Raw genomic sequence first — 27,803 nt, forward strand, 5'->3', positions numbered from 1 at the left:
CCAGAGCACATACCCAGGTTTTGGGCTTTGTCCCCCAGGGGGTGTGTACAGGAGGCAACTGATTAATGTTTCTCTTTCACATCAATGTTTCTCTCTCTCTCTCTCTCTTTCTCTCTCTCTCTGTCTCTGTCTAAATCAAGTATACAAGTGAAATACATCTGAGTCAGAGACAGACAAATAGATTGAATGCAAAAGAATAGAAAAATATATACCATGCATATTATAGTTATAAGAAAGATGGAGTATCTATATTAATATCAAAAAAAAATAGACTCTAAGACAAAAAATATTACTAGAGATAGAGACATTTTATTGTGATAAAAGTGTCAATATGTCAGGAAGATACATTATCATGAAAATATACATGCCTAAAAGAAGAGCATCCAAAGTACATGGAGCAAAAATTGACAGGAATAAAAAGTGAAATAGACAATTCAATCATTAGAATCAGAGTTGAATATCTTACTCTCAATATTTTATAAAACTAGTCAAAAAATAAACAAAACTCTCAACCACCATGAACTAATTGATATTTATAGAACACTACACCCAGGAACAGCAAGATACACTTAAACAAAACAGCAGGTATAAAATAGTCTCTAAGCTAGACCAAATACTAGGGTATAAAACAATTCTCAATAAATTTAAAATGATTGGAATTATTCACAGTATGTTCTTCAACCACAATGAAATAAAATTAGGAATGAACAACAGAAAGAAATAAAATACAGGAAATTCCTAAATGTTTAGAAATCAGACAATATACTTCTAAATAATCCATCTATTAAAGAAAATAACCCAGAAAAAATTAGAAAGTACTTTAAAGTAAGTGAAAAGGAAAGCTTATATATCATAATTTGGGTTGCATACTAAAACATAGGTGAACCTCAAAAGCATGTTGCTAAGTTTAAGAAGCCAAATACAAAAGAGCACATGTTGCATAATTCCATTTATATACATCTAGAAAACTCAAATTTATAGTGGTAAAAAGCAGATCAGGCCTAGGGCTGGGGGTGGCTGGGAAAAGACATAGGAGAACTTTTTATGTGATAGATATGTACTAAAACTAGATGGGATAGTAGTTGTTAGATTTTCTAAATTTTCTAGAAATCATTCAATTGTGTATTTACAGTGGGCCAATTTTTTGGCATGGGGATTATACCTCAATAAAGCTGTTACATAAACAAATAAATTTATTCAAAAAACTTAACATGGTCAAAACCTGGAAAATTTCTTTCATAATAATCTGGCATACTTTTGCTCATTTATTAGTAAAACAAACAAACAAACAAACAAACAAACAAACAAATAAAAGTCTTCAAATTGAAAACAAAGCCCTAGAACTCCAGGCATTCAGAGTGGGCGACTAGCTGTTATGTTCCTATATAGGTGGATAGGTAGAAGTGTTCTTAACCAATTAATTTGGAACCAGTAGTTAACTAGCTGCTCAAAAGAGTTTCTTTAAAGTGGGTTTAAAAGTTGAGTCATATAGCCTTGAAATATTTTTGTTTTAATTCAAAACACTTAAACATAAAAATAATTCTACAACAATTAACCTGCAATTATTTTCATGTTAGGTCAATTATTTGTGTTTCGGTCTGTTTACATGAGGTCCCTGTTATTTAACCCTTTGGGTTAGCGACTTGCATGTTTGGCTTTATTAAGGTAAAGCATGAACTTGTGCATTAATTTCAGAAACTAATCCTAGATTTTTATTAAATTTCCTCATATATGACAGCAAAAAATTAAGGGCACATATTTTTTAGACTTTTCAAAAAACAGTAATATGTGTTTTCAGAGAAACCTTTTTTTAATATATGGTCCCTTTTTGTATTCCGGTGTCTTCTATTTACATGATACTCACTTAAAGTACAGAATTATAATAACAAGAGTTATTATAATTATAAAATTAACAGTTATAGATACAAAAATGTGAGCTAAGCCTAGAACTGAGCAAGTAGAAGCAGAAGTACATGGGTTTCAATTAATCTAGCCTATAAATTAAATGGATTTATTTGTAGCAAGCACTTGAAACCTGTGTTGCCTTCTTCTTGGTTTCCATATCACTACCCCATGTTCTCTGTGGAGCTCCTTTTTATTTATTTTTTAATCCTCACCTGAGGATGTGTTTTTATTGATTTTTAGAGAGAGAGAGAAAGGGAGAGAGAGACATTGACATGACAGAGAAACATTGATCAATTGCCTCCTGTCTGCACCCCGACCATGATGGGCCTCAAAACCTAGGTATGTGCCCTGACTAGGAACTGAACCCACAACCTTTGGGTATATGGGACCATGTTCCAACCAACTGAGCCACCTGGCCAGGGCTCTGTGGAGCCCTTTTTAGCCACTTTCTTGTATAAGTTGTTTACTGCCACAGTGAGGCTTCCTGACAACTGCAGCACTTCAGTGCCATAGGAAAGAAGCATTTACTCGTCGGGCATCTGGAGCCTGCAGGGACATCCTGTTGATCTGGATCGAGTTCTTCATGCTGTTGGTTAGTCTCCAGTGACCTCAGCTGGTTCAAGTGGGGCAACTGGGCTCTGCTCAGAATGTCCCATCAACCAGCAACGGGCACAAGCGTGTTCTCAGGGAAAAGGCAGGGAGCAAGAAAGGGAAAGCACAAAGCACAAGTTCTCTTTTAGCTCCGACTGTGTCACACTGTCTAACATTTCATTGGCCAAAGCAAATGATGTAGCAGAGCCCAGATCAAGTTGTGGGCACAATGCCCCACCCACAATGGGAAGGGCAAAGGGTAATATCGGGGATGTGAAGAACAGAGAACACTCATAAATTGATTGCTACACTGGGAATGAAGTTCACACACATTGCCTAACACCCTGGCCTCACAGTCCCTTTTCTTCTTGACTTATCATGATATCTTTCAGCTCTCCTTTTACTACCGATTCCTACAACATCATCCACAGCTTTTATTTTTCCAACTCTCAGTCTAAATCCCAGGAACACAATGAACAGATCATTTTCTCTGATCCAACTTTACCCCTCCCTGGATGTACTTTCCCAGTCTTGGGGTGATTGCCCTTTCCTCCAGGTGGACTGACTCTCCACGGATTCATTTTCTCCCTCAACACCTTGGTACTCCGTTATTACTGGTTGAACCTTTCTTGTTACCACTGCTCTCCAAAATACTCCCTTGGGAAAAATGAAACACAAATGAAATCAACTAGCCACATTTTCTACTACTACACCTGAACTATGTAGTGCTTCTGGAGAAAAACAAAACAGAGCTTTGCTGAGGCAGAGGTGGCTAGCTCTCTGCAATAGAGATACACACTGCCTTTTCACAGTGTCAGTTTATTGCCGTGAGCCAGCTTCCTGGCCAATTCTACATTTTTCCAGTATTTCTCTTGCATCCCTCTGTTGCCATGTCACTGAGGTTGCCCAGTGGAATAAAATCAATGTGCCATCTCTTGGTAAGGTCACTAAGAATGTCTCCTGGCCCTGGCCGGGTAGCTCAGTTGATTAGAGTGTCATCCCAATATGCCAAGGTTGTGCATTCAATGCCCGGTCAGGGCACATACAGCAAATCAACCAATGAATGCATAAATAAGTGGAACAACAAATCTATGTTTCTCTCTCTCCCTCTCTCTCTCTGTCATTCTCCCTCCCTCTCCCTCTAAAAAGCAATAAAATTTTTTTAAAAAATTATAAGGAATGTCTTCTGTGATTTTCCAGGCTCATTCTCTTTCTATACCTGTTAGCTGGCTGCAGAGTATCCAACAAAGGACTCTGAGGCCCCAAGGTAGAAAAAGCTTGAGTGGCTGAAGGAATCTGAAGAAGGTCACCCAACAATTAAGAAACCACATTGGAATAGCTATGAGCAGGAAATATGTTTACTGTGTTAAGCTACTAAGATTTAAAGGTAGGCATTTTCAGCAACTTACACTACATACTTTAAATAATTGATACATATTAGTGCAACAAGACCGTGATTTACAATTTCCTTGGCAGTCACAGTATGTGTCTGCAGTCCTGAGCCAGGTTTCTGACAGTTTTCTTCAGTTCCAGAGGGACCTTTTGGTCACTGTCCCATGCCATTTTTTCTCTCCTCACATCACAAACTATTCATGTCTCCACAGCTCCATCATTCAGAAGATAAACTTGCTTTCTTTTTCACAAATATAAAATTCTGCCTCGTCCTCTAAAAAAATACATGTGCCGGGAAAATATAAAGTGTGCCCAATTTTATAGTGGCTCAAAATGAATCAAATGTTCTTTGACCAGTGTATAAACATGCAAGGGAAATACAGTCATGTGCCGCTTAACTCTGGGAATACATTCTGAGGAATATGTCATTAGGCTATTTTGTCATTGTGGGAACATCAAAGGGTCTACACACACAAACCTACAAGTTACAGCTTACTACACACCTAGGCTCTGTGGTATAGCCTATTCTCCTAGCCTACAAATCTGTATAGTGTGGATCTGTACTGAATGCTATAGGCAATTATAACACAATGGTAAGTATTTGTATACCTAAACATATCTAAAAAAATATATAAAGTAAAATATGGTATAAAAGATAAAAGATGGTACACCTGTATTGGGCACTTGCCATGAATGGAGCTGGCAGGACTGGAAGTTTCTCTGTGAGCATCAGTGAGTGAGTGAATGTGTAGATCCAGGCCATTGCTGCAAACTTTATAAACACTGTACACTTAGGCTACATTAAATTTATAAAAAATATTTTTCTTTCTTCAAATATAAATTATTTTTAGCTTATTGTAACTATTATACTTTATAAACCTCTTATTTTTTAAAAATTTTGACTCTTTTGTAAGAACACATCTTAAAACACAAACACATTGTACAGCTGTACATGTTCTATAAATCTTGATTCTATAAGCTTTTTTCCATTTTAAATTATTTTTTACTATTTAAATGTTTTTGTTATAAACTAAGACACAAACACACACATTAGCCTAGGCCCACACAGGGCCAGGATCATCAGCATCACTGTCTTCCGCCTCCACATCTTGTCCCACTCGAAGGTCGTCGGCGCAATAAGACACGTGGAGCTGTCATCTGTGATATGAACGCCTCTTCCTGGAACACCCCCTGAAGGACCGGCTTGGGGCTCTTCTTGAGGAGGTGCCACTCTTTTCAGAAAAAGGTCCCTGGTGGTTTGCTTGGTTTGTTTCTTTTTATATCATAGATTTTCTTGTAAGCAGACAGTATACCACGAGCATTCCTCTTTTTTAATAACAAACTTTCTGTGTTGGGGCCCATGTTTTTAAACATTTTAAAGAATTTGTTGAGGTCAGCAAAAGCTTCTGCTAAACCCCTACACTGTGAATTTTCTTGATGGTTCTTCTTTTTCTGCCATTTTCTTTTCTTTTTCGTCTTCTTCAGCTGTGTGTTCCTGTTATGGTGCCAACAGCTGCTCATTAATCAACTCCTCGGGAACCACCTCTAGGAGCCCCTCATTCAGCCTCGTTCCCCCCCAGGTTAAAGTTGTTTTCCGTCTTAATGAGTCTTGTTGATTTTGGCAAACTCCGCATCCTTGGCCATTCCTTTAAGTCATGGGCTAACCTCTGAGGGTCTTCTTTCAGATGCCATTCATATACTCCTTGACTAAAACACCCCAAGCCAAAGGAAGGTCCTTGATGCAGTTGTAGATATTGTAATCTTTCCAGATCTGTATCAGTATCTTCTCAGTATCTCCCACATTTGCAGCAATAACCTGGGCAAAAGGCCTCCTTAGGTGGTAGGTCCTAAAAGTTGCAATAATTCCTTGATTTACTGGTTGAACGGAAAAAAAAAAGGTGTTTTGAGGGAGAAACACCAATATAATATAGGGATGAAGATTACCAGTAAAAGGAGGATGTCTGGGAGAATCATGAACAGTAAGCAAAACCTTGAAAAGTTTGTTATATTTCAAAGGGTGCTTCACCATTTCACTGACAGGGCAACTCGGGGGCATCTTGGAAGAGAAGCCGGGTCATCCATGACTTCTTATTGCTCCTGTACACTGGCAGTTTGTGATGATCAATACAAGGCCCTGCGGTTCTCCCTGTGTCAGGTCACAAAGAGTGTCAGTTTGTAGCCTGAAAACATTGCCTTCAAGTGAGACTGTTTTCCTGTCCTTTAAAGCCTTGAAACCTGGCGTTGACTTGGCCTCCTTATAGATGAAAGTACTACCAGGCATCTGTTTCCAGAATAGAGAGTTTTCATTCTTAATGAGTATTTCCTCTGGCAAGTAATATTCCTCCACAATTAGCTTATTTATATAAAGTTTCCAAAGGTTCTTTAGCTGCCTTTACATCAGCACTCACAGACTCATCGCTCACTTTCGCATTATGTCATGAATCCTTTCAATCACCCAGAGCTAGCAGTAAATTTAACTTTATAGTTAGGTCCAGATTTTCCCCCCCAAAATTACAAAAAAAAATGTTTTTGCTTTGGATCATCATGGTGCTGAGAATGATATGCTTCTGTGTCTTGTCTTCAACCCAGGGCATCTGAAGCTTCTCCATGCCTGATATCGGCCCTTCTCAAGTTGGTTTAGTCTCACTGCCTTCGAGGAAGCACGGGCTTTAACAGCTTTTGTCATTTTGTTCTTCAAGGTCATAGCTGTGGTGAAATGGAACATGACCGACTGGCGATCACTAACCATCACTGATTTTCACCTTCCTAGTTCTTAATCACTTTTAATTTTGTTTCCAAGTCAATCACTCAATGTGGCTCCTTGCTAAAAACTTTATCACTGGATTTTGTATGCTTAGGGCCAGTAATAAACAAAATGACATGAAATTAAATCAAGCACCAGAGAAACTGATACAATTAAGACATCTGATAGCTCTGGCCGGTGGCTTGGTTGTTGGAGCATCAACCGGTACACCAACAGGTTGTGGATTCGATTCCCGGTTGGCAGATACTTAGGTCGCAAGTTCGATCCCTGGTCAGGTCAAGAAAGGGAGGCAGAGATCAATGTTTCTCACTCACATGCTTGTCTGCCTGTCTGTCTGTCTGTCTCTCTTTCTCTTCCTCCCTTCCCCTCGCTTTAAAGTCAATATACATATCCTCAGGTAGGGATAAAAGGAAAAAATAAGATAAACAGCAAGATACTCTATGGGACTGGATCCTCACAAGATAAAGTTTTCTTTAGTGATGAGATTGTATAGAGCATTTCAATGTCCATCAGTGTCAAAGGATCAAAAGAGGAATGGGGTAGGAGGGGCACAGAAGCAGGCCTAAAAGTGGTGCCCTTTTATCTGGCAGAGTAAAGTCATGAAATGTTAAAAAGCCATGTTTCTCTCCTTTCTGAATCCCATGAAACCCTCAAGACAGAAAAAATGATTATCTAAGAAACCTACACAAAAGGAAGACTGTAGCATTAATTTACCAGTCAATGAGCCATTTCGGTTGATCCGCCAAGCAATTGAGAAGAACTAGATATCATTGTTAAACCAAAAGCACCACTCTAAATGCCAAACATATATCGTAATTTTGAATAATAATACCTTACATTTGTGTAGCACTTCAGAGTTTACAAAGCACTTTTATGTACAACATCTCATTTATCAATTTCTAAAAGAGGAAGAAAAATTTAAGGCAAGGAAAGCGATCCATATTAGTGTTGCACTGAATAAATGAGGGCGAGTTTCTAGAATAATAGAAGTCCTCAACAAATCTTTATCAGGAAGTGATGAATTGCTTATCTCGACTTCATTATCCTTATCATGGGCACTTATGAGAGAAATGAAAAATTGATGAGTACCGTCATAATCAAAGAGAATAAATGTTTCTCTGTTAAAGTGAATGCATAATCTTTCCAGGAATAAAATAACAATATTCATTCATTATTAAATTCTGATAATGCTGACACCAAATCTCATTTCAACCAGCAAAGGAAATTAGCAATATAAAAGAATACTGTTTGGATTTGGCCTGTTAAACTGTATATACACATTTCCCCCCTAAGATCTAGTCTCTTGCCTCTCCTAATTGGGTAATATTTTTGGAATCCATTTATAATCAGTTGAGGGATCATTTTTTATAGATAGATTGATTACCTTCTAAAAACAGATCGAGTGAATTTTAAGTGCTCTACATGCCTTACTTACAGGAGAAGTTAATGGCATCGTACAATGAATGGACTTTTCCTTGAGCAATGAGTTTTTATTATGCTTTCTTTCTTTTTAAATCTTTAAAAACTGATTTCAGAGAGAGGAAGGGAGAGAGAAAGAGAGAGAGAGAAACATTGATTGGTTCCCTTTCCTAAGCTCCCCGACTGGGGATCAAACCCCCAGCAACCCAGGTATGTGCCCTGACCAGGGATCAAACCGGCAACCTTTCCATGCACAGGTTACTGCGTAACCATCTGAGCCACTCACGCCGGGCAACCATGTTTTCTTTATTGCACCCTTATACCATTTTAGTCCAGCTTTACACAGATACAATTTAAGAAGGAAAATTTACCCCAGTAAGTATTTGACTATTTTCTCTGGCAATTCTATTACACAGATGGAAATTAAAATAGAAAAAAGATGACACCATTACATTAGCTATTTTAAAATATGCATTAGTATTGTACTTAATAATACTTTTTTGCCATACCTCGGAATTGAAATTTCAAAGGAATAACAAATGTAAGGAAGCAAAAGAAAAGTCAAAAGCAAATATGAGAATTTCAGTATTTCTGCTACCAAGAGATAACCACAGCAAAATTCTTTAGTTTCTTCAGCCCTCTTTCTTATGACCATGCACATGTCTATCTTTGCACGCTTCTGCGTGCATGTGTCTGTATAATTTATGTATCTGTGTGTGTGTGTGTGTGTGTGTGTAGTCTGCAGCTGGGCACTTAGGTAACTCATCTAAAACTTGGTGATTCCCATTATATATACTAGGAGACAATGGGTTACCTCCACAGCACTAATGCTAAATTAGATTATATTCATTTCAGCCATTATAAATGATTATGTCATTAAAAATTTATAGACAGAGACATATATCCATGATATCATTAATGAAAATATATTATAAAAAATAATTATTGCCCGGCCAGCGTGGCTCAGTGGTTGAGCGTCAACCTATGAAGCAGGAGGTCACGGTTCGATTCCTGGCCAGGGCACGTGCCGGGGTTCCGGGCTTGATCCCCGGGGGGCAAGCAGCAGATGAATGACTCTCATCATTACTGTTTCTAACTCTCCCTCTCCCTTCCTCTCTGAAAAATATAAAAACATTTAAAAAAAAATAATCATAATACACATTTAGTGTTGTAACTTCTTGAAAAATCACAATGCTTAAAGGCTTAGATCAGAATTATGGTTTAAAAACACAAATTTAATAAGAATCATACCAAAATTATAATAAGTGTGATAAGCTTTGAGTACATATTCTGTGCTTAAAAAATGTGTTAAACCTTCAAATATATATGTTTCTACATCCAACTTTATTACACAGAAACTGTATTATATGAACGTTGAAATGTCTCATTTTTTACCTTGCACTCAAACGTCACACAGACTGAAAGTGAGAGTTCTTGGTAGAAACTTGGGCTTAAAATTGAGTGAATATTTACCCCCAGCTGGAAGAAATAGTTTCATTCTCTTATCAAGTCACTTAGGTAAAAGAAGATAAAAAAGAGACCTTTAAAGACCATGGGGATCAGTTTCTTGAAGGGCCTTTAGCATTTCAAGGGATTCTGGAGTAAAAATGTTATAGTTTCTGAAATTGTTCACTTGTCTTTTGAATTTGAGATTATGCAGTATTTGAAAATTTCTATTTTAAATTGCAAAAGCTAAATTGCCTAACAAGTAAGATTTCACTTTGAAAGTTTGTACTTTTCAAATAAAATTTAAAAAATTGTAACCACTTCTGTTGTCTGTAGCAGATCTTCTGTCATATTTATTCAGAAAAATAATCCTTGAGATCATTTTGCTTTGGAAGTAGACTTTTATCTTAGTTGAGAATATTTTTCCCTTCTTAATCTCATTGATATCAAATGTCAAATAAGTTTCATTTCTTTAATCTGAAAAAGGTTTAGGAAAAATAAAATACTGAACTAAATATAAATTCTAGAAGATAGACCACCAAAAACAATCCCAACTTTTAATCACCGTCATCTTTTCCTATTTCTTGAGTTATGTCAAAGCAAAGCACAGAAATGAACTTATCTTCCCCCTTGAGGAAATTACATAAGTAGTGTGCAGTAGACACAGGCATCCATCCCGCAGCAGAATATCATCGACCATTTAAATGTCCTTGTCATTGCTAAGTAAAAACGTGGTTTTACTATCACATGTACTTATGATATGTACAACTATTTAGAAAAGTGATTATAAAACTATATTTCAAAATACTAATTTTTTTCCTGCTTATCTAAACTTTTTATATTTTCATTAAGGAAAATATGTCCATTATAGAAATAGAATGTTTTCACTTTTCAAATGAAATAAAACAATAGCTATTTGTTTTCAAAAAAGATGGGGAATCTCTGTCCAGAAAACAAAACAAAAGAACAATCCTGTCAAGTAGAAATAAACACCTTCTTGTTATTATAGCAAATAAGAAATCAGAAGGTGGGGATTATCTTCCTGAACCTGTCTGAGTTATTCTTTTATCACAAGCAAGCCCAGCCGTCTTTCCTCTTCCCCATTTACCTTTCCTTAAGCCCTGTGCTCACAAATTGGCAACAGGCACTTGACTGCACGCTGTTCCTGCCTTGCTCAGTAAGGCAGCTGCTCAGAGTGGCTGAGATTCTGAGAGGCCCCCAAAATGATGACCAGACCAACAGAAGCACAGCAGTTGGACTAGCAAGTCCAACTCATCAAGCACAATGAAATCCAGTAGAAAAATCTAAACTGCCCAACTGATATAGAAAGAGGGGTAACCTCAGATTCAGGGGCAAGTGTGCAGGTCCGGAGGCTGCACCTCCACGCCCCCCTTCTCAGCGCTCCTCCGGAGAGAAAGGGCAGGACCCACTAGGACAGCAGCCCTGCAAACACAAGGGGGCAGGGCATTTTCAGAAGGAAAAACTTGACAGCTTCAATTGCTTTTTTTTTTTTTTTTCCTTTCTCTTTTTTCAAAAGTTTCCCCTAAAGATTAGGAGTGTCAGACATTGCCATCAGTCTGGGAGAACTGACCCATAAAGTAATTAGAAAAGGAATTCCCTCCCCCCCCACCCTTTTGTCTCAGAGCTGGGTCAGATGAAAGGCACCTCTGTTTACTTCCCCATCCTTCTAATTTCTGTAACAAGGACCATCCCAAGCTCATCTCCCAGCAGCTGCTGGAGCTGAAACTCAAGAGATTGCCCCCGGGCACCATGGCACCTTCTTAGAGCTGCTCGACACTAATGGATTAGCTCTCCTTAGCACAGGTGGCAATTTAACAGGACTCCGCACTTTTATACTGGGAAGAGGCCACTGGAAGTTACTTCAAAGACCACAGGCCTAATGCAGAGCTAAGAAAACAGGGTTTTCAAAATGTGTATCAGCTGCTCAACTTTCCTACCCACAGTCACCAACGGAAGGCCATTATGGGTGCAGTGGGAGTGACAGGAAGCACGATTAATATAACTGCAAAAAATGAAAAAGTAGCATATTTTCATTAGTTCTAACACTACCGGTTTTAATCATGAAATTCAAATGTAAGGGCCACATTTGCATAAAGACATTATATTTCAAGCAAAGTATTACCAGTTTTTTTTGCCTGAAAAACTTCCTAAAATGATACAAAAAGCAGCATCAAGGATTAATTTACTCTTTTTTATTACACTACATTTTCAAGTATTTTAAAATACTGAAAACCCTAAAAAAGTTAACAACTCACACCACTCTTTTCACAGTAGCCCAGCATTTTAATTAAACAGTTTGCGTAAAAATGTTGGTAAACAGAGTGCAAGACCTATACCACAATATTTCCTAACTTACACTGAAAGCTCACGAAAGAATCCAGAAAGCAGATGAGGCAGATAGTTAGACAAAGACCAGATTAGTTGAAAGACAGATTAGAGGCTGAGAAAAATATCTCTAAAATGCTGACAGAAGATTCTAAATGACAGGATAATGCACATAAAAGTGCTTTGACGCATGCAGGAACAAAATGTAACTGTTTTTAGAACCTTAATAATTAAAAGAGAAACAGCACTCCATATACTGGTTTTTATGCATGTATGCATATAATATTATGAACTATCAAAATATTTCCTTAGGTTTTCAAACATCAGATTTTGCTAATTCAGCCTCGGAAGTTAAAGTGACTTCAGGATTGATTTTGTTTTGCATTTAAAAAATAAAATCCCAGTTGTTGAAATCAATGGAGAGGAAGAAAAAATATATAACATGCCTAGCTGGAATGTTGGAAAATGTCAGCTTCATCTTACATTTTTAGATCTTAATCTCATACTAGCTGAGCACTACCTAAGAATGTGCAACTACTGGAAAAAATTCTTTTTAAAAAATGGAACAGATATGGAAAAAAAAAAAAAAACAACAGTAAAGAAAATAAGGGTTTCTGCATGAGAGTAAATAAAGTCTCAACATGCTTTTTAGTTAATGTTGACTCAGATTTTCTTTATTGTGCAGGGTAAAAAATTGAAATAAAAATACATGATGTCTAATAAGATATTTGGTACCATGATTCTTTTCCTAAGTATATAATTTTTACTTTTTGAATAAGACTAAATTTTTCTATATCTGCTACGACTTTCTCTAGTATTAGTTTTTTGTTTGTTTGTTTTGTTTTTGTTTTTTAAATATATCTTTATTGATTTCAGAGAGAGGAAAGGAGAGGGAGAGAGAGAGAGATAGAAACATCAATGATGAGAGAGTCATTGATTGAGCCCACAACCCGGGCATGTGCCCTGACCGGGAATCGAACCCCGATTGCCTGGATCCCAGGTCGACGCTCAACCGCTGAGCCACGCCAGGCTGGGCTAGTATTAGTTTTTTAAGTAAGTTAAACTTATGATTTCTGTCATATGCAAGCAGAATCATCCTAATGGGTTTAATAATGAGAGAAGTAGGAGCTTAGGCCTGCAAATGGGACCTTCGGGATGGTACCTCTTAGTAGAGTTTCAGTTATATACAGAGCATTTTCTAGGCATGGTCCAACATGACTCCCAGAATGCTGCCTACTTTTACATCTCCCAGTGCTCATTTTACGAGGTTCCATGGAGATGTTTATGACTTCAGTAGCAGGAGGGAAATATGCTGGGGGGAAAAGTACTGATTTGAGTGGTAGGCCTGGATGCTGTGCCATCAACTAGCTTTGCAAGCCTGGGCTGGTCGCTTAGTTCCTGTGGACCTGCTGAGGGAGGAGATAGGGGCAGATTTAATTTCAAAAATAAATTTTAAGATTAACATTGAATCACGAAGTAATATATTTTAATTTTTGGCCCCCATGTCATATTTCATAATATTATTGTAATTTTGTATCATTTTCTGTTAAAATTACCTTTACAAATAAACTGAGTAGTCATGCAATGGAATATATCCACTACTTTTGTTTTTCTGTTTGAAAGGCAATGGATTAAAGAGCCTCTAAGTTTATGACTCACTCAAGCCAGACAGACTAGAGAAAGGAAACCAGGATTTCTAACTTCCTAGTCAGGGTTCTCAATTATATGCTCAGCCATGTACTTCAATGCTTCTGGAAAGAAACTGGGTCAGGGATATACCTAAATAACCTTAATCTCTCTCTTTGTCTCTCTGTTTCTGTCTCTGTCTCTCTCTCTCAAAAACAGCATCTATCTCTACCGCCCGAAATGACTCTTATGTAATCCTTGAAGAACAGTCAGCTAACACCTTCAATCTTTCATTTTAGTATTTACAACCTTGTCTTGCTTACTGTAGACTTGCCTACCATCGCCTCTGCCAAGCATAGCAGAGAGCTTTTGATATATGCGCTGTGTGCTCGGTAAATATGTGCATAGTGCTCACATTAGCTTCTGTACTAAGAAAGACCCACTTGGACACTTAGCTTAGTGACCTTCAGCAGGTTACTCAAACTCTCTGCACCTTAACTTCATCATTCCTGTCTCACAGGGTGTCATAAAGATGAGAGGAGATCATGCGCGAAAAGGGCTTAGCACAGGCCTGTTTGTTCTCCCTATTGTTAACCCTACTACTATTGTTATTTTTATTTTTGTACATCTATTTCTTCTTTTCTCCCTAAAGACAGGAGCGTGTCTTAATCATCTTTATGTGCCAGGCCAGAGGAAATTAATTAATTTTGCATTCATTAATGCATAATCATTCTCTGCCTATGCCAATAATTTTATTAGATGCTATTTTCTTTAGGTCAGTCATAGCTCCTGCCATGTTTCCTGGTGGTGTACCCTAGTTTAACGTGAGGCCCCCATATGGCCCGGTTGGGCAAATACCAGGGGCGTGAGAGAAGCTGGAAAGGAGCTGACAGATTTTGGAAGTAAGCAAAGAAAGAGACTGGACCCAAGAAATGACAATACTTAAAACCTGAGTTCCTGGGGAGATGCTGACGTCATTGACAGAATTAGAAACCACAGAGAAGGGGATAGATTAGGTGTGATAATGAAGAGCTCAGGCGGGGTCCTCTCACTGTGAAATATCCTCACACTGAGATGGGAGCACCAGGGTGCAGTGCAGGACTGGAACCTGCGGCAGGGCAACCTAGAGTTGTCACCTGTTTCAAGCTTTTAGTCGAAGCCATAGCTTAAGTTAGGTTGTAAATGAAAAAAGAATAACTGAAAAGATGATTAAGGAGCAATGACTGGAAAAATATCTGTATTTAGGAGTTGGAAGGTGAAGAAAATATTAATTTTTCAACAGAGCTACTAAGTTCTATGTCCAAGGTTTATATAGATACTTTATATTTGTAAAAAAAAAATGGGGGTGTGGTAAAAAGGTATTAGGTCTTAAACACATTGCTAATGTTAAAATAGTTGATGGGAAAATACCACCTACTTCTATTTTAATTTAAATACAGTTTTTCTTAACTTCTCTCAGGTAGATTATTATCTGTGAAAGATTTATTTAGTCGCTCTTACTTTAAAAGCATAGAGTAGAAAATTTCATAGGAATTCTGTTGCTTTAAGTAATGACTTATTGTTCATGTGCCCCACTCCCTACCTTTCCTTACTCTTCCCCCATGAGGTGGGATAGTGGGCAATCGGGCCCTAATTACACCTCCTTCTAACTTGCGACTTGCCTTACACTAGCATCACTTGGGGGACTTTTGAAACTCCTGATGCCCAGGCGGCAGCCCCAGCAATTAAATCAGATGACCGGCGAGTGCAACCGGGCCTTAGTGATTTTACGAGACTCGAAGGCGGCTCCAATATGCAGCCTACTTTGTAACTGTTCCGAGGCAAGTGCGAGTGAGCTCTGCGCCTCAGCAGGAAGCCCCAGCGCGTGCTCTATAAGGAAGGGCTGACCAACATTTCAGTAAGTGGAATGTGAGCTCCCAGCTTCGCCTAGACCATAGCCTGGTTCACCAAAACTATATGGGACCATTAAAAACTCAAACTCACATAACACCATCTATAACGAAAGTCGTTGCAGAGACTTTAAACTGTCCAGATTTAGTAGAACTAAACTGATACCTGACCTTAAGAAGCAGCTGTTCTGGTCTGGAAGATGAGTAGATGCTACTCGACTTTCGGAAACGCATTAAGATTATTTATCGATGCCTCAGTGATAAAGGTTAAAGACCTTTGTGTACTTTGCTTTATGTAGAATTCACTGGAAATGATCCATAGTAAAAAAACCCACAAAACCCAGAAAATTATATATTCTCAGCAGCATATGGAATTTAGGAAAAAGAAAATTTTATTTCAAAAACCATTAGAGCCCGGCTGGGTGTGGCTCAGCGGGTGAGCATCGGCTTAGGATCCAGGGGATCGGGGTTCGATTCCCGGTCAGGGCACAGGCCCGGGTTGCGGGCTCGATCCCCAGTTGGGGGCGTGCAGGAGGCAGCCGATCAATGACTCTCATCATTGATGTTTCTTTCTCTCTCCCCCTCTCCCTTCCTCTCTCTGAAATCAATCAAGATATATTAAAAAAACAAACAAAAAACACATTAGAATCAACATGGATCAATAGAGAAATAAATATCAATGCCTAGAGTGGTTGTGCTTACTTTTCTTTCTTGAAAGGTGAAACAAATATATATTACTTCTTCATATATAGGTAGTTTTGCAAATTTCATTTTTAACTTAACACTATACAATAAGAGTTTTATTTTCCTTTTTTTAATTTTTGAAAATATTTTTAATAAGTAATGTCTGGCATATAGGAGGACTATCATTTATTTTAAAAAGTCAGTTGTGTTAGATTACTTTGTTTCCAATATTTTTGGCATAATATACAATATTACAATAAATATCATTATACCAAATCATTTGACCTTGTTTTAAATTATTTTATTGGGATAGATTCCTGGGAGTAGAATTATGATGAATACAGTAGGGAAGATAAAGGATATAAACTCTTTGATGGTCCATATACTTACTGGTAAAATAAAAGCTTTCACTAGTATTTCATGGGTATATGTCTCATTCTACCCATTCTAACATAGACTATTTTAGCTGTAAGTCTTTTTTAACTTCACTCCTTTAATTTACACATAATCAATTATTAGTGATTTTAATCATGGATAAACTGATTATAACTTCCTGCTTTAGCAGCATATTTAGAAAAAGAAAACTGCCAATCTTCTATTTCATTACTTCTTTTAATTTCAGGGACTAGAATAAAAATTTGCCAATTAAAAATGCAAAAGAAAGTCTCTTTTCATTGTATGCAACAGAATAGTGATGGCAATTTTTATGAATGAAAGAAATAAAAGTAACATTTTTGAACATGTACTATATTTTCTTTTAACAATTTTGGGATTTTGTTGTTATTGAACTTAGTAAATTAAATCTCAGGAAGTTTAAGTATGGTTTATAGGATTTTTCATTTGCTAAGTGGTATCAATGTGAGCCAACATCAATCTTAAACTCAAATTCTATTTTCTCTTGATTACATAATTTTAAATAAGTCATGGTTTAGTCTTATTTTCATGGTTAAAGGTAATGTGGGAATTAGGAAAGGAATTGCCCAATCATAGAATTTAAGTGTTGAAAACCAAGAATATTGTAATGAATTAATTTAATGAACAACAAAGAAGATGTTTTCTTAAAAATATAATTACAAAAATGTGGCAGGGCAAAATTAAATGTTTTAAATTTTACTGAGCCACAAATGCTTTTGATTTAATTCAAAGAAACCAGATATTTTGTCTTCAGGTTTATTTTTTCTTAAAATAGCAGATGTTTTATCACAAAATGCCAACATATCATATAAAGCTTTGATGTTTGATGTTCATAAGCCACAATAAAAATGAATGAAATGCTATTTTAAAGTGTATAGAAGTGTTTTTTTAACTAAGTAGCAAAAGTGATAGCACTGGAGTTCAGTACTGAGCCAAGTATTCCTGTCTTTTAAGAAGAAAATCAGCTTTGTATTCAAACATAACATTTTTGATATCAGGAATATATAGGTATTTTTGTATATATGTGTATTTAGATTAGGGACAGATAAATGTTTCCTACATGTATGCAAATGTCATACATCTCCATGCATAAATATGGAAAAGAAGTGAAATACCCACAAATATATAATGAAATGAGTTATATTTTCTATTACATGTATACTTAGTTATGGATTATCTCAGTGCTATGTAAGGAATGCACATATACATAACTTCATTCTTTGACATTGTATGACAGTAAGGCAATTTCCCCTTAAAAATAATGTTACACATCTTATTTGAAATAAAATTAGCTTTAAATTTCTAAAAGAGAGTCTTAAATAAATAGGACAAGGCCCCAACATGTAATCACAAAATCTAGGTTGTATATGCAAATTTCCAAAAGTAATGAAACGCAAACACAGGACAATAACAACAAAGGGGGCCAATATTCTCTTTTTTTTCTACTTCTGTATTTATCATTTACTGTCAATGGTGGGGCAAAACAGCCTTGAAAAACCAAAGGTAAAGCAAGTATGAAAGTAAATCAATGTCTACTTAAAACTAAGCATTTTCCCCTCAAAAATAAGTGTTTACTTTTTATTTGGATTAAAATGTCCTCTGGTTTTTAAAAATGATTACAAATAAATGTGAAAATAAGTGAACAAGTACCCATGATCTGTGCATTATTTATAAAATCTCTCTCAATCATACCTGCCACAGAACATTGTGATCCATAATTTATTGGGGGCCAGGACGCCTCTCGCCTGGTGCTGCATTCAGAGGCGGAGTAAAGGTGAGCGTTTCCCGGCAGGGCTGGGTTACTGAGTCCGCTCTGTTGCTTCCCTGAAGATCTGTAAAGTGGCCAAATGTGACATTCTGTCTTAGGAAATCACTAAAGTGCAAGTCCACTTTATTAGATAAGGTCCTTCATTGCGTTTTCCAAAAGCAAAATTAAGTTACAAAATATCTGTTTTAACGCTCAGAAACACACATCTTGCTTAGGTGGTGAGCTCGAAACATAGAAAGGTCAAATGAGATCAAAGGAAAATTTTTCATTTTCTCTTTTTCTTTAGCCAAAATGTCACTAGCAACATTTCCGAAATTATTACGTTTACCAGGTTTCTTGGCTGCTGTTAGCCCTCAAGCTCACGAAAGTATTAGAGCAGAGACAAAAGAATCAGAAAGAAGCTCTAAAATTCAAGCAGTTGTACATTAAGGAGAAGAATGTTATCTATTTAATTAACGTGTCACCTCCTGGAGGGCCAGGTGTTCTTTAGAAGTTACCTACGTAAGTATTGATCCATCCAAACCTCATATGAGTTGACAAGATAATGTGGTAACAGAAGCTTGTCTGAGGGGGAAAAATATGTGTAAAGACTTGTTTACCACTTCAGCCCATTTAGGAGAGGATCTCACAGGGCAGCCTTTGTTCCTAAGTAGCATGGTGCCTTCAGCACAAGTTAATGCTTGTAGACAACTTCACTGAGATTATTTCTGATTCATCGTTAGATGTATAGATTAGAAATGCTATTGGAGCTTTCGAAGCTATTCACTCTCCATAGGTGGTGTCAGATGTATTTCTATTTAGACATGGTAGAGTTGATTTCAGAAAACAGAATAATAATGTTGAATAAAATAGTAAAACTGTGTTGATCTTCCAATTAATATTTATTTGTTTAATTATAGGAATTTATATATGCACATATATACACTTGCATGCTTAAGAACTATTAATAAATACATAGCTATGTGAAATAAGCCAGGCAGAGAAAGACAAACATCACATGATCTCGCTTATATGTGGAATCTAAAGAACTTAATAAACTGATGAACAGAATAGATTCAGTGACAGGGAAGCATGGATCAGACTGACAAATGTCAGAGGGATGGAGGAGGGCGGGTGGGTGGAGGGGGAGAGACTAACCAAAGGATTTATATGCAGATATGCACAACCCAGGGGCACGGACAATGGGGGAGAGGGGGACTGGGGAGGGGGTGAAAGGGGTCATTGAGGAGAAAAAGGGACATCTGTAATATTTTAAACAAAAATAAACAACAACAAAAAACAAAACAAAAAATATATATAGCTATGTATGTAATTATATAGTAAAATGTGTTTCATACCGACCCATAAATTTGTTAGAATTGTTAATATGATCGGAGTTATTTTTTCCTTGCTGTTGAATATTTCCTTGAGAAAAAGACTGATTCACTATCTTAAAAATGCTTAGGAGGAGTAGTGATTGCATACTCCAGAGAAGAAATTTAAAATGAGTGCAATAAAAATAAGTATACATGGGTCCAAGTACCAAGCTTTTATTGTGTAACCGAATATAAAGATGGGCCAGTAAGTATCACTTCAGAAGTGAAACTGAATGGGCCCTACTACCATAGACAGTGCTCACCACCTATAAGGAACTTTTGTTAGAAAACCGCTTTACATTGCAATCTGTATAGGACTTACTGCTCATTTTTAAGAATCAGGTAGAAACGCTTTCTAATACAAATAGTGTGGTGAAGGCGTGGGGTGGGGAGTGGGTGCTGGGTGGAAGGGGTCAATGGGGAAAAAAGGGGATAATAGTAATACTTTCAACAATAAAGATATATATACACACACAATATAAATTACATATATATAAGTATATATATATAAGTTAAAGTATTTTCAAAGTTTAGAAACTAAATATGAAAACCTACTCTCTATAACCCACCGAACGGACTGGCAAGCATAGTGCCCGGGAGAAACTGGGCGGCCTCACCAGCCTTGTGGGAGGCGAGCTGGCTGCACAGCGGCTTGCAGGATTTCACATACGGCACAGGGGGGCGGTGGTCCAGGTCCCACCACAGCACGAGAGTATATCCCACTATGAATCCATTTGTTACATTCTGTGATTCTTATGTCGGTTTCCTTCTCGGTGGACCTTTGTTATGTAACAAATGACTCCTAAGTTTAGTCGCTTAAAGCGATGATTATTTGAATATCTTTTCTCCACCCCTGGGCTGTCCGGGTTCACTGGGTGGGTCTTTCATACTTGAATCCACGGTGTCTCCTGCACCTCCTGGGGCCAGGCGGTGCCAGCTGGCTGCTGAGAGCTCCCGTGAAACTTTGAGAATGTCTCATTTTTCTTGCACTTGACTCCTCCGTGTGGGCTGGGCTTCTCTTCCAGGCTCCAAGGAGCATTCAAAGAAGAGACGCTGCAGTGCGTGAAGGCTTATCCAGCCCCTGTTTGCATTATGCTCGCTTATTGCCCACTGGCCCACGCCAGACGCCAGGCCAAGCTCAAAGCAAACGTACACAGGGCATGAATAAAGCAGGCATGGCTTCACTGGGGGGCTCCAAAGGAACTGTCTTCCATAGTGTCCCTTGTGATTATGTGACTTAATAGGGGGATGGTCTCAAAGCAGATTTAGAGCAGCAGGATTGGGAGAGGGGGAAAGGCTAGCAAGGATATCATCCCAGCAGGAAAACAGCTTCAAGTTGTCCCACGGAGCTCTGAAGCTAACTTTCACACAGAATTAGGCCAACCCTCAGATGATGGGGCCATGGGACTCTTATAACCAAGCCAGTCAGTTTTCAGTTGAGGTCAGCTCTAGGCTTGAAGAAGGGTAGTTGTGGGACATCATAGCCACCCAGCCAGGCAGTTGAGGCCAGTTCTCTGGAGAATGGGGTAACTGTTAATTATTATCACCTAAACCCTCCTAGCTGCTGGAGTAAGCAGTACATACAGCATCCGCAGCAGATGTTAACCTCCAAAACTTGGTCTTCCTGCTTCCAAGGATATTGATCACAGCAATCTTGATTCCACAAATACTTGTAAAATTGTCCTTCATTCTGTGTCTTGACTTTCAGAACCTAAGAAACTAAATACTACCTCCCTAACTACAGTAAAGTATTCTCATGAAGCTGTCTTATTATAAGTCCTGCTATTTTTAATCCCTACGTTTATATATACTTGTAGTTTTACATTTACTATAACAATAATTATTTTTAAGTGTACCCTTCTAAGAGATATGATTTGATGATAAATCTTTAAAAGCCCAATGAAAGATGAATTTGTTCATGAAATACCAAATTGAAGATGTAATTTATAGGAACGCAAAGATTTAAATTCTGAAAAGAAAAACAATAGCTAGTGAAAAGATTGGAAATTTTATATCTTATCCCAACAGAATGAAAATAAGAAGAACTTGCGATATATTTAGTAGATTTTAAAAGTCTTTATTAGAGAGATTATAAAAGATATAACCACTTTGAAGAAATAAAAAAGATGTTAAGTTTTTAAAATATACATTTGAATGGAAATATTTATATGATACTGTAGCAGAAAATGCAATAACATTTACATATATATAAGTCTTTTATAAAGTTTACATTCATATTGGATGAAATGTGACATATTTTTAAATTACTTCTAACATTTTAACATAAAATGTGTAATTTAATAGTTTTTATTTCAAAGACAATATTCCTGATTTATTGTATAAATTGAATGTGATAAATAAAATTACCCATAGTGTTTTTCTTTTGTAACAAAGTATGTTAAAGAAAAGTGAACAAAAACCTAAGCAGTAAGACTAGTGAGCAGAGACCTTTTTATCAAGCATTAAATGTATGGCAGAGCTCTAATAGCTAAAACAGTTTAGTGATGGTTAATGGGTAGCTCAGCAGGGAGGCTAGAAAGTCAAGACGGATCTAGATGCAAATGGTTATGCTTTTGATATAATGAAAGTTGACAAAATTAGCTAAGAAAAGATGACCTCCAGATTTTCATTATTTAATATTTTTAATGTCCCCATAGTAGATTTACAAACAATACATCAAATCATAAAAGTTGCAGAAGAAACTCAATAAACTTGGATAAAAAGCTATTTTAACCAGGTCGTAATATTCCAATTATGTATAGTGAAAGTGCTGATAAAGTCTCATAACAATTAAACATATCTGTGGGTCAAGAAACCATTAACAAAAATCATATTTAAAACAACAAAATGAAAGAAGTTGTTACACATAAGACACAAAAAAGGCTAACAGCACTGTTTAATAAAGGTCATTGCTAAATCATTAAGTAATCAAAAATTGAATAAAATTTTTCTGTTTCATATATATTTACACAAATGTGTATGTGTGTTTTTTGTGTACAGAATGAGAGAGAGAACACACATGTACTGGGTAGACAAAAAAATAAGATGCTAAAATTGGTCATGATTTTATAGTAGTAATTAAAATGTAAAATATAATTACATAATGTTTTATTTATTATTGAAGCAGTTTGATGTAACAAGGTATTACCTAGACTCATTTGAGGGAATATCCACAACATGAATTATTGGTGGGAATGTTAAACCATATAAACTGTTTGCAACTAAAGTTTGCAATATCTACAAAACTTAACATGCACATATCTTTAGTCCAATATTGAAAACCTAAAACTACATTTGAAAAATCTACATGAGAGGGTTTGTTCAAGGATGTGTATATAAGCACAGTTTATAATTCGAAAAGGCTAAAAACAAAAGATAAGCTGATATGTGGAATCAATGTAATTATTTTAAAAGAATAAAATAGATCTACCTATAATCTAATGTGATCACACACATGCACACACGCGTATTCTTCCAGGTGCATAAATAGCCTGAACCTGATTCTGTGGTAGCTTAAGGGGGTGTAGTAGGTTACTATGGTTTGAATTTTTTAGTATAATATTCGCTTTGGCAGAGACGTATGCTGGATTCTCACTAATCCCATTCCTCTTCCTGGGGCCACAGGAAAATTACATTTCTCAGCCGGCCTAGCATTCAGATTGGGACAATGGCACCGGCTCAGGACAATGGAACATGAGTGAAAATGGTGCACACCACTTCGGGACCCAGCTATTACGTACTGAACATGATTTACCATGATCTCTGTCTGCACCCCTCGCAGCTGAAAGGAAATATTTCTGGGGTGGCTGAGCTCTACAGGGGAGTCTCCACCTGGAGGGGAGCTGCCCAGGGAGCTGCGAGATTCTCAACTCACAGCAGTGGGAGCAGGAAGCCAATGTTCGTTATCTAATTTTACTGAGACTTCAGGGTTCCTGGGTGATGGCAACCTAGCTTTATCTATGTCAAAAATATTTTTAAATATGTATATTTATTTCTAATTTTCTCCAAAAGTACAAAATAAACCTTAATAGAAGAATTACCTTGAGTTTGATTTTGTTATGTTCCATTGGGGGATTTTAATTTTCTATGAGAACATATTTCCATTTTTTATGAATCAGAAAAAAATATAAGATTTGCTAAAATTCCATTTATTTTATGACTTAACACCTATTAGCCTTCTTTCGAAATTAAAAAAATAATATATTTTGAAACACTGATCTAGTTGATAGGCACTCTGATAGAGTCCTGGGAGAGGGTGAATAGTTTCTTGTGCAAAATATACCAGAAATAATGAAAACAGGACTATGGCTTGTGACTACTTAAATGCTTCAAGCAGAGGAAATGTCTGTGTGTCATTTCTCAACCCAAAATCTAATAATAATCCATCTCAGGTGAAGTTTATACTGCACAAGTGAGGAAAATTTTATAAAAAGGGACATGCAGTTCTAATAATAGGCTTCACTATTTTGATTGAGTCTAAACATATAATTTACAAGTGATGCCAAATTATAATGTTTTACAATATTCTACTTAAGTTATGAAACTACATACAAGGTGACTAAGGGCCATCTAATCCGGTCATAACATGTCATCATTTAAATAGAGAACATTGTAAAAATGATTGCATCCACTGTTACAGTGGCTTTATTTAAACTTCTCCTGATTATCTAGGAATAGCGGTAACTTTAACCCAAAGATAGACACAATTGCTCTCAAATACACAAATTATTTGACATAAATAATATTTTAAGGCATTGAAGTCTTAAAATGTTAGTGTGTTTTTTATTTTATTTTATAAAATCATTTCCCTGTCAGTGTTTATTTTAGCCTTTAATATCTGGAGGGTAATGTAGTTTGCAAAGCTACAATACTTTCGGCATAAACATGAATAGTATGCTTTTCAATAGTCAAGATATTATTTAAAGTATCAATTAAAAATATAAGATAACTTATTGTTTCATTTAAAGATTCTTTTTACTCTCATGAGTATATGATTCTATGTAGACATTCAGATTATGACAAACATTTCATGTTAAATTTTTTAAAGTTTACTTTTTCTTATCTCTCCTCACTGAATTCCCTTCACTCTCAAATACAATAAGCCTCATTAACACAATGGCCTCCTACAGAGTGCCCTTCTTACATCCATGCTCTTCCGGATAGTCACCTTTTATTTTATTTTGACCGTAACAGGAAATTTTATATCAAATGACTTTAGTTTTCAGATAAATTCCTGGGTATAAATTTTATTTTAGGATTATAAACTAAAGTGATAAACAACCTGATTGTGTTATCAACCTGATCTTTTTGAGAAAACTATTCTTCTCAATTTTCTCCCAACATCCCATATATCAATATACTTTTACTGAGTACTCTTTTAAGACATTTCAAATTCTGTGTGCAAGACATACCTGTATAAAATTTGAAGTATTATTATAATTGAAATCTTCTGTTAGCATTGATTTCATTAGCAGAGGGAAATATGTAAATATTCCTAGAGTGCATTTATTGAGGTATAGCTTTATATGAAGCAGCTTAAATTTCCACTCTTTTCCAGGTCTTACAGTGTAGGAAAAGGCATTTAATAATGAAAAGAGTTCCTTGATGCCAATATCACATCACCCCAGATTAAATAATGTGTATTATTACAAGGCAGATTGAATTGAAGTCAGGAAAGCAGGATTCTAACTCTCGATCTTTGACTGAAAAGTTATGAGACTCCTTCAAAGTTCAGTCAATTATGTTTATAGGATATTTTAATTTGTAGTAGTCATTTTCACCTAACATTGTTAAAAATTTATTTTCAAGCTTCATTCAAGGGAAAACAAAATTCCCTGAATCATGTCTTTTGATTGACACTATCATTCCTTCCAGTTTTGTTATTAGTATCTATCTTTAACAAGGCTTAATGATTTTAGCATCATTTGTTTTTCAATTCAGTCCCTGTTGGCATCTGTAAAATGCCATCGTTAACTTTTTATAGGTTTGTAACTTAAAAGAAATCCAATGTCCATGGTAGTTGTTATAGTTAGGGAAAATATACTGATTATATATTAATACATCTCATGATACAAAGATTTCCTTAAAATTTATTCTTGCAACTTGGCTCACATTTAAATACTTATAACAAATATGTTACTTATCATTTATTTAGTATATATCATGTACCAATCACTGCACAAGCCTTCCATGTGTACGGAATTGTTTGGTGTTGACACTTTTTGGATTTGTAAGGATGAGGCTATGAAAAGCTCATGGGAAGCTGTGAGAGCTGGCTCTCGTGGTCAGTGATTCAGTCGGTGAACTGTGAATGGCAAAATAGGAGCTATAGCCATTAGGGTATGTTGACTCCCTAGGGAATAGAAACTAGTTACTTTTTTTAGATATTTATTAGTCAGAGTCCAATCAGGAGAGACATATCACTCAGTAATTTGAAAGTAAAGGAAGTTTCATACAAAGCATTATTAAACAATGAAGGAATGGTTAATACAAGGATATAAAGAGAACTCTACAGGGTTCCCTAGAGATGAGAGAGCATCCAAGGAAAGACAAAGGGAGAAAGGGAGCTTCCTCTTGAGGTTGAGGTTCATGTCTCATTGGTTAAGGTGCAATTTCGGTCCACTGGATGGCAAGGAAATTTAGTGGTTTTCTCAGGCCAGAGCTGGTCCATGCTTATTGTATAAACAGGAAGAAAACCTTCAGGGTATAAGCAGTCTCAGGCTCACGAGCAAGCATGAAAAAGGAGTTAAGTGCTGCTGTGAGTGGAAGACCAGAGGGCATTAGATCCACTCTGGGAGGGACACAGGAAACAAAGCTCTGGCTTGCAGATCAGCACAGGCTAATACAACTTTCAGTGGTGTAGATAACTCCAGGTTGCTGGGTGGGTTCTCCGTGGAAGTCAGCATACTTCTGCAAGAAGGAGTCCTGAAGCATGTGGTGTCTGCATGAGAGGGCAGAAGGCAAGGTCATTCCCAAGCTTGGGGCCAAGGTTGAGAAGTGACTGAGGGATGGTCCCTCTGGGTGCATAGCTGGGCAGTGCACAGCCCGATGTCCCACTACCTGCCCTATTGACTGTGTAGCAGGAGCATAAAATGCAAAACAAAGGCCACTAGAACCAGAAAGAAAAGCCCCTCACTGCTAACATGTCCTTACTGAGCCCCTTTCTGACCAGCCTATACACAGGGGGCGCTGTGTAAGAGAACTGCCTAGAGTGCGACACATGGTCACAGAACAGGTACTGAAAGAGTGAATTTACAAAGAAGATGCAATCCAATGAAAACCGGCACATCCCACAAACGTTAGTTATTACAGTGTTAATTTACAGTTTCAAGATCATTAGGAAAAGTTCCACCAATACTTAAAATTATCTTTTAAGGATTGTAAGTAAATTATCTTTTAGAAGAGATTACTATTTATTAGAAAGTAATAATAACCTAAGAAATTGCAGAGACTCTCTAGTAACAAAAAAATTTTATCACCTAAATGTAAAGGAATGCTTCCCCAATTCTAATATAGCCACCGAATGCTCTCAACTTCCTCCAAAAACAAGGTTTCTCCATCAAATTGTTTAATAAAGCAATTTCCTAATCCCATCTCAGAAATTCTTTCAGAGAGAAGGGCCTTAGACATCTCCAATAACATTATTAAAGTAATCAGTACCTATGACAATTCTTTGAAATCTAGTATGAGTTTTTTAATAAGGGGCATATTTCATAAAAGATACATAAATTCACAGAGAGAAAAAATTCAAAAAAGGTTATAATTGTCTATTATAATTGCATTTAAGAATTGAAGGTGAGTTTGGTCTCTATCACCAATGCTCTATTCCACTTTTAGGTTTATAAGATCTCTAACAAAATCTAGAAAGTCTCAATGGTTAACTTTTATTATTAGCAACTAATCAGAAACTCATTTATATTTTCTTAAATTTTCTGAAATCAGTTCTCATTTGGTTTTCGATTTATTTTTTGGAAGTACAGAGGAGAAACTATAGTTGACCCTTGAACAACATGGGCTTGAACTCCCTGGGTCCACTTATATATGGATTTCTTTTTAATAAATACATTGGAAAATGTTCTGGAGATTTTCTTACTACCATGAAGTAATCATATTGATTAAATGAGGCTACCAGAAAGCAATCATATCACTGCCTTTTCATTATCAGTGCATGGGTCATTATACCTGTAAATAAATATGTTTCTTTT

This window comes from Miniopterus natalensis, chromosome 9, assembly GCF_054644295.1.
Source record: "Miniopterus natalensis isolate mMinNat1 chromosome 9, mMinNat1.hap1, whole genome shotgun sequence".
NCBI classification, from domain to species: Eukaryota; Metazoa; Chordata; class Mammalia; order Chiroptera; family Miniopteridae; genus Miniopterus; species Miniopterus natalensis.